At 36.8% G+C, this 7,500-nt stretch overlaps 1 protein-coding gene and 1 long non-coding RNA gene across 2 annotated transcripts in view; both read left to right on the top strand.

Annotated features, from left to right (window-relative positions):
- LOC118764267 overlaps window positions 1-1,844 on the top strand; it is a 19,981-nt gene extending 18,137 nt beyond the window's left edge. Inside the window, exon 3 of the long non-coding RNA XR_005000067.1 lies at window positions 1,815-1,844. This is a non-coding gene — a long non-coding RNA (uncharacterized LOC118764267). The remainder of the gene's footprint in view (window positions 1-1,814) is intronic.
- Window positions 1-7,500, top strand: part of LOC115214430 (sodium- and chloride-dependent glycine transporter 1-like) — a 346,642-nt gene that overhangs the window by 214,518 nt on the left and 124,624 nt on the right. The gene's annotated exons all lie outside the window — the stretch shown is intronic.

The raw sequence follows: 7,500 nt of genomic DNA, 5'->3' as shown, positions 1-7,500 counted from the left end.
ACAATACAACAAAATACACCTTGTAATGTTTTTATATTAATGGAAACGTGAAAAATATATCAGAACGTGATCCAGAGAAGCAGAGTTTAGTCCTCATCTAGAAAACGATCATAATAATCATGCTAAACATAAAGCACAATGAGTAGTGTGACAGCTACATAAAGCTCTTCGATAGATTTGTGCAAGTAAAGGGTACGCTTACTCTCTTAATGTCAAAGTATTTCGTGGCTAATTCATTAAATGATCATCCGGAATAGTTCCAGTTCAAATTTTACGAAGGGTTTTGTCTTAAGGGAGTTAATTTCTTCCTTAATTCTTATACCTATTTTATTCTATTCTTATACCTATTTTTCTTCATGGCGTGTCTCCTTCGTCTTACTCTGATGTTCCAACTTCATGAGACCCAGAAAATTCTCACAGCGGATGAAATTCTGATAATCTTGCAATATCCCGTATTAAGCAAATCTCGGAAGCATACTCTCAAAAAGAACAATGTCCATGATCACATCAGTTGAACAATATTTATAACAGATTCTTCTTTCTCTACATATATTTAAAGACCAGTATAATTCCCCCAGCTTGGCAACTAGTCCTGAGCTACTGGCTTCTTCCATGAATTATTGTATCTTTATAAAGTAAAAGAAAAAGCATCTTTGAAATATATTTCTATAGAAATATATCTACATGTTTTGTAATCAAAGTTATAAACAGAAGGAAGTTAAAGATCAGCAATGAACAATTGAATAAGTATTTATTTAGAAAAGATAATCGAACAGATTTTGAATAGACAAAAGGCGTTGGTATGTGAAGCGACCACATCACGTCCAATGTGGAATTGTAAAGTGTAATGTCGTGATATGTCTCAGCACCGAAGAACGTGTTAGCATCCTACACTTGTACAAACTTAAAACTTCGCCGAATTCTTGAAATTCGATTATAGCGGTCGATAATATTCAGAATATCACTTCGTATTATCGACTTGAAGTGATAAGAATTCAAAGAAAATTCTAGAAATATCAGGGAAGCTTCTCTATGCAAACGAGATTAAACTCAGATTGAATCTGTATCAAGAGACGTACAGGTAAACACTTACTAATGTAAATATAGTCTATTTACATCACTTTATTTTCGTGACTAATGAATACATCCAAAGAGAAAGATTCTATGTAATTAATGGACGGTTACAAATAACAGTGAAATATCCATGAAAGATATGCAGCCGCCATATATATAAAGGAGTCATTGGATAAGCAAGTTATCAAAAGCCAAATCTAACAGAACTGAAATGCCTTTGAATAAGGTTCTGCCCAATTAGTTGACTTCGAGTCAAACAGTACCCAGCTACATATATTATCATTTATAAAGCAAATGTCAGTCTGTGTAAATGGACAAGCAAGGCGGCGAGCTGGCAGAATGGTTAGCACAGCACACCGGACGAAATGCTTAGTGGTATTTTGTCTGTCTCTACGTTCTGATTTCAAATTCCGCCAAAGTAAACTTTGCTTGTCATCTTTTCAGGGTCGATAAATTAAGTACCAGTTGCGTACTGGATTCGATGTAATCGACATGCCTCCTCCTCAAATGCTTCGGGCATTGTGCCTAGAGTAGAAAATAATGTAAATGGACAAGTAAAATTAAATTCAAAACCTTATTACAAACGATAGTTTAACCGTAGCAATATATTAACAAGGTGTAGACGCACAATTAATAATATTCGGCTCACAGTCGTAAGTTTGTGAGCACGATTCCCATTAGGCGTATTGTATCCTTGAGAAAGACACTTTATTTGACATTGCACCAGTCCACTTAGTAAGCAAAAAGAGTTGTATTTGTAATTCAATGGGAGAAACTTCTCACATTCTCTGTTACTGAATCTTCCTAAGAACTATGTTTAGGATTACACGTGTCTATGGACTGCTCAACCACTAGCATGTAAATTTCACGAACGGATTCTTATGTTGACCAGATGAGTTAGAACACTCGCGATCGTAACCAACGAAGTGCCAGTTTAGGTTAAAAGGAGATAATTTTAGGCAGATTTAGCTTGTAGTTTGCAATGCAAAACAAAGCGCTGAATACTCAAAGTAATCACATGTATAGTATAAGCTGTATTTGTACTCAAATAATATATTCTACTCCTGGCAAAAGTCCGAAACTTTTGATCGAACCAAGTATGCAACTGGTACTTAATTTATCAATCCCGAAAGGATGAACGGCAAAGACGACCTCGGTGGAATTTGAACTCAGAACGTAAAGACTGACGAAATACCTATTTCTTTACTACCCACAAGGGGCTAAACACAGAGAGGACAAACGAGGACAGGCAAACGGATTAAGTCGATTATATAGACCCCAGTGCGTAACTGGTACTTATTTAATCGACCCCGAAAGGATGAAAGGCAAAGTCGACCTCGGCGGAATTTGAACTCAGAGCGTAGCGACATATGAAATACTTATTTCTTTACTACCCATAAGGAGCTAAACACAGAGAAGACAAACAAAGAGAGACAGACGGATTAAGTCGATTGCATCGACTCCAGTGTGTAACTGGTACTTAATTTATCGATCCCGAAAGGATGAAAGGCAAAGTCGACCTCGGCGGAATTTGAACTCAGAACGTAACGGCAGACGAAATACCGCTAAGCATTTTGCTCGGTATGCTAACGTTTTTGCCAGCTCGACGCCTTCCTGTACTCAAATAATGACTACGAAATATAATGACAGTCATGAAAAATTAGCACAGTAATTGTATTGGTCAATATTCGATAAAGAAATGATATCAGTGGACATTAACTATTTCAAAATGCTGTTCACAAAATATACCTGTGTCATACAAATAATGTAGAGCAAAACGATTTACACAGTAATCAACCGACAAAACCAACCAGCCAGCCAACCGAAAAATATAGGAGACCTGCTACTGCATGGATGACAATATTTAGCTGGTACTGATCTAAACTTGGAGAAAACCAAAGCATTTGTAGAATATAACAGCTATAAGCTATAATAAAATAGATGTGGAATATTTTAATCAAACAGCCTTGTCTGATAGAAATGTTTATGTAACTTTGTAAACCGATTAAACGTGTATATTAGGCATCTACTCTGCATCGATCTTCTTTCGTACATACAGCAAAGTAAGAATATTTCTGACATGAAACAAAGTTAGAAATATCTTTTGAAACCGAATTATGTTATACGATTTGGTACCTTTTTCATGATCTACGAAAGGAGGGACCATAAATTTATGTTCTTCGTGATATATTTGATATCCTAGAGATGCCTATAAAACATGAGACGTATATTGACATGAAAAGTAAGTTGGTCTGGCATATTGTCGTGTTCGCTGTTTCAGGCAAGGCTCTTTCTTGTATTCCTCACAACCACAAAATATATGATGCATTGAGTAACCTCTACTCTGGTCATATATAACTCTTATTCTTTACGTATGATTAGGTGAATATAAAAAAGATGGAATATGATTATATAAATATCTCTACATGGAAATTACAACACTGTAAAATGAACTTCAGTCTAAACCTATGTGTCAGGGCTTCCCTTAGGATCTCACTGTTTTCTTCAAATAATAAATTGTTTATGACATTATAAGTGCATCACCATAAATGAAGTAAGCACAATACAATATATAAAAGAGTAATAAATTTGGAAACACATAACACAGAAGAGACGAATAAATAACAAACGCTCAATTTATTGGCAAAAATATGAGACTGCATAAATCTATCTCACACAAAAGTTGAACTTTAGTATTATACACTGAATGTCTTGCAACAAATAGAGGAATTTTGATTTTAAAAAATTGGCAACTTCTAAGTGCATTAGGGGAGAGAAAAAGCAAAAGAAACAGGATTGATTCCTAGAGTAGGTTGTCAGACATAAATCGAAAGTCATCGCATGTACCAAGTCACGGTCATGTAATTCTGAAAAACGCTGGATGGAAAAGTGCATTGTTATAAAGCAAATACATTACCCCTGCAGAAAGAAAGCATGAGCCCCATACAAATAGAGAAGTATATAAAATTTAAAATCTATAACAATTAATTTGATAGCGGCAAAATTACTTTAGTGAGACTAATAGAACGCGGCTTTCCAAGAAAACTGTTCCACCCATTACACAAATTAAGCAGGAAGCGGTAAGATGAATTCAGAAAAAAGTACATGAAGACTGACTTACAGATGTAAAGACACACATGGAATAGTGAATGTTTAACTTGGAGATAACATTGTCTATATAGTAAATGTACAAGGACATTCTTCGTGATAATGTGTAATGTGACTCGAGTTCTTTTATTGCAGAATCAGTACTTGCTTAAGTTGAGTGGGAGTCCGCTAAGGGATCTAACGTCGAGGTATTTTCCACAAGGAACCGTCCAATACCTCATCGCCCGGTTTGCTAGAAATAACAATAAAATCTCTCACAAATTATACACAGTAATCTTAGGAAGAAAGGAACACAATAAAGAATGATTTAAAATTATAGCACAAAGCCAATGATCTTAGGAGAGATGTAAGTCGGTTACATCAACAGCAGTGCTTAACTGACATTTAACGTATGAACCCCGAAGGAATGAAAAGAGTGGTTGATCTCGGCGGAATTTGAACTCAGAAGGTAAAGAGTTGGAAGAGTAATCTTAGAGGTAATGTAAAGTGCACGGCAAGATAACCACACCTGTAAAACCTTTGATAATACATGTACTCAATGAGGAATGAATCGAGGTAGAAGAATAACAACACCAATACTAACAAATGAAAAGACGATGTCAAATACAGAGAAAACAGCCAGTATAAATACAAAATATGTCACCTGATTTCTAGCTGTTCATTCATTTTAAAGATAATGTCAGACACTTGAATTGGTGGATGACCATGTCTATCTGTCAAAATATCAATACTATAGGGCGGCGAGCTAGCAGAAACGTTAGAACGCTGGGCGAAATGCTTAGCGGTATTTCTTCTGCAGCTACGTTCTGAGTTCAAATTCCACCGAGGTCGACTTTGCCTTTTATCCTTTCGGGGTCGATTAAATAAGTACCAGTTACGCACTGAGGTCGATATAATCGAGTTAATCCGTTGGTCTGTCCTTGTTTGTCCTCTCTGTGTTTAGCTCCTTGAGGGTAGTAAAAAAATAAGTATTTTGTTTGCCGCTACGTTCTGAGTTCAAATTCCGCCGAGGTCGACTTTGCCGTTCATCCTTTCGGGTTCGATTAAACAAGTACCAGTTACGCATTGGGGTCGGTATAGTCGACTTAAACCCTTTGTTTTTCCCTTCTATGTTTAGCCCCCTGTGGGCAATAAAACATATCAATACTGTAAAATATAACTGATAGCACTACGTCTATGCACTACATAAACATCCTGTCACAGTAGCAGGAGGACAATCACTTGTACCTTTCGTATTCAAACCGAAGAAGAGATAAATGCAAACCAATCTATTAACACTATCGAAAACTACTGGGAATAAACGTGCACGCTGTCATAAAAATCCCTTCATGTCCATATACCATCTACGCAAAATGTGAGAAATAATCAATATACAAGAATAGTTATGTGAAAAACAAACAGTAAACTCTGATGGAATGTAATCAACACAAACGTTTTTGTACACGATGAACATTTCCAACATACACAAACATAAAAACACTGTTATAAAGTGACTGATAAATTCCGACAAAACAGCAAATTAATAGCAAGTGAAACACCATCAGAATTGAAAATGTTGCAGGACGAAAAATTTAACACTTGGTTGTAATGAAATTTTTGTATGAAGTACGTGAAAAGGCAATAACAAATACGATAGTATTAATGATGAATAACATCACGCTATACCATCAATGATGATAGCGATAACAACAACAACAAAAAAATAATGCTTTATAATTTAGGCACAAGGCCAACAATATTGAGGAGAAAAGATACCATCGGCCCCACTATTTGATGGGAATTTTATTAAATCGGCCCCGAAAGTACAAAAGGCAAATGATGTGTTCGAAGCAAAGAACTTATAAAGCAGCGGAAAATATTCTCAAATCTTTTTTTCCCACGTATTAAAGATTCTGTCAGGTCGTCGTCTAGCAATTGTTTCTAATTTAGGTTCGATGAAGGTACATACACGATATCATACCCCGGGGGAAAGAACAGCAAAGTTGATCTCGGCAGGATGCGAGCACTTAACTTGGAACGGAGTTACTCAAATTCGTCGTCGTCAGGAAAAAAGATGAGAAACCTTTCGGGATTGAAATTAATAATGTTTGCATTTTGAAAATACATATTGGTTTCAAATCTTGGTTTAAGGTCAACAATTTCAGAGAAGGGGCTAATTCGACCGCCTGTACTCAACTGGTACGTATTTGATACACACAGAAAGGATGAAAGGCAAAGCCAACCACGGCGGAATTTGTACTCAGAACGTATACATAGACGAAATGCTGCTAAGCTTTTTATCTGGCCTGCTAACATTTCAGCTAGCTCGCCTTAAATATATATATCGTTAGCCATTACACACATTTTTTTTCTCTCCTTGTTTTCTGTGTCCCTTTCTGTAGAAGAGCGTAGGCTCGAAACGTAAAAGACTTTTTCTATTCCTGAGCGTTATACTAATACATCTGTTTGTTTTGTACACCACCTGTCTTCGTATTTTGTTGTTTTTTTTTTCGTAAACTCTCCCAATATATATATATATGTGGAGGCGCAATGGCCCAGTGGTTAAAGCAGCGGACACGCGGTCGTAGGATCGCGGTTTTGATTCCCAGATCGGGCATTGAACGAGAACACCTAAAGCTCCACGAGGCTCCGGCAAGGGGTGGTGGTGATCCCTGCTGTACTCTTTCGCATCAACTTTCGCTCACTGTTTCTTCTGTTGGCTTGCCCGCTTAGCCAGCGTGGTGACGTCATTTGAAGGCTAAATCAATGCAAAGTGCATTGTGACCAGGGATGTTTGACAACATCTGATAGCCTGGTTGACCACGGTGACGGTGACGGTGATATATATATATATATATATATATATATATATATATATATAATGCTCTTAGCTAAGTTTTTCTTTGGGGCTGGCCAGATTGGAACAATCTCAAGAATAATCAGTCGAAATTGCGAGGATAATCTGGTGCTTGACTGAGGAAAGAAAACTTCGAATGACCCGTTCTTGTTTTCTTTGTATCGTCTATCTGGATGTTTTGTTGTCCCATATTTGTATCACCTGGCTGTTCAGATGTTTTGCTTTCTTGTCCCATTTTGTATTATATATATATACATAATAGAAATGTTAATATTTCTAAATCTCTCTAAAGGAGACTACGTCATCAGTACTGGATATTAATAGTTATCGCCAAGCTAATGGCAGTCCAGGAAATTAGGACGAATGCTGCCATTGATTAGCTCCAAGATGCCATCGCCTCTAGCTAGCTATGTGACACACAAACCTGTCCATTACAGCCTTTAAACAGGGGGGCGGGGCAGTTGGAAGCTGCTGACCTCCCC

This window comes from Octopus sinensis, linkage group LG7 (genome assembly GCF_006345805.1).
Source record: "Octopus sinensis linkage group LG7, ASM634580v1, whole genome shotgun sequence".
In the NCBI taxonomy this organism is placed as follows: domain Eukaryota; kingdom Metazoa; phylum Mollusca; class Cephalopoda; order Octopoda; family Octopodidae; genus Octopus; species Octopus sinensis.
This window is presented reverse-complemented; position numbering and strand designations above follow the sequence as displayed.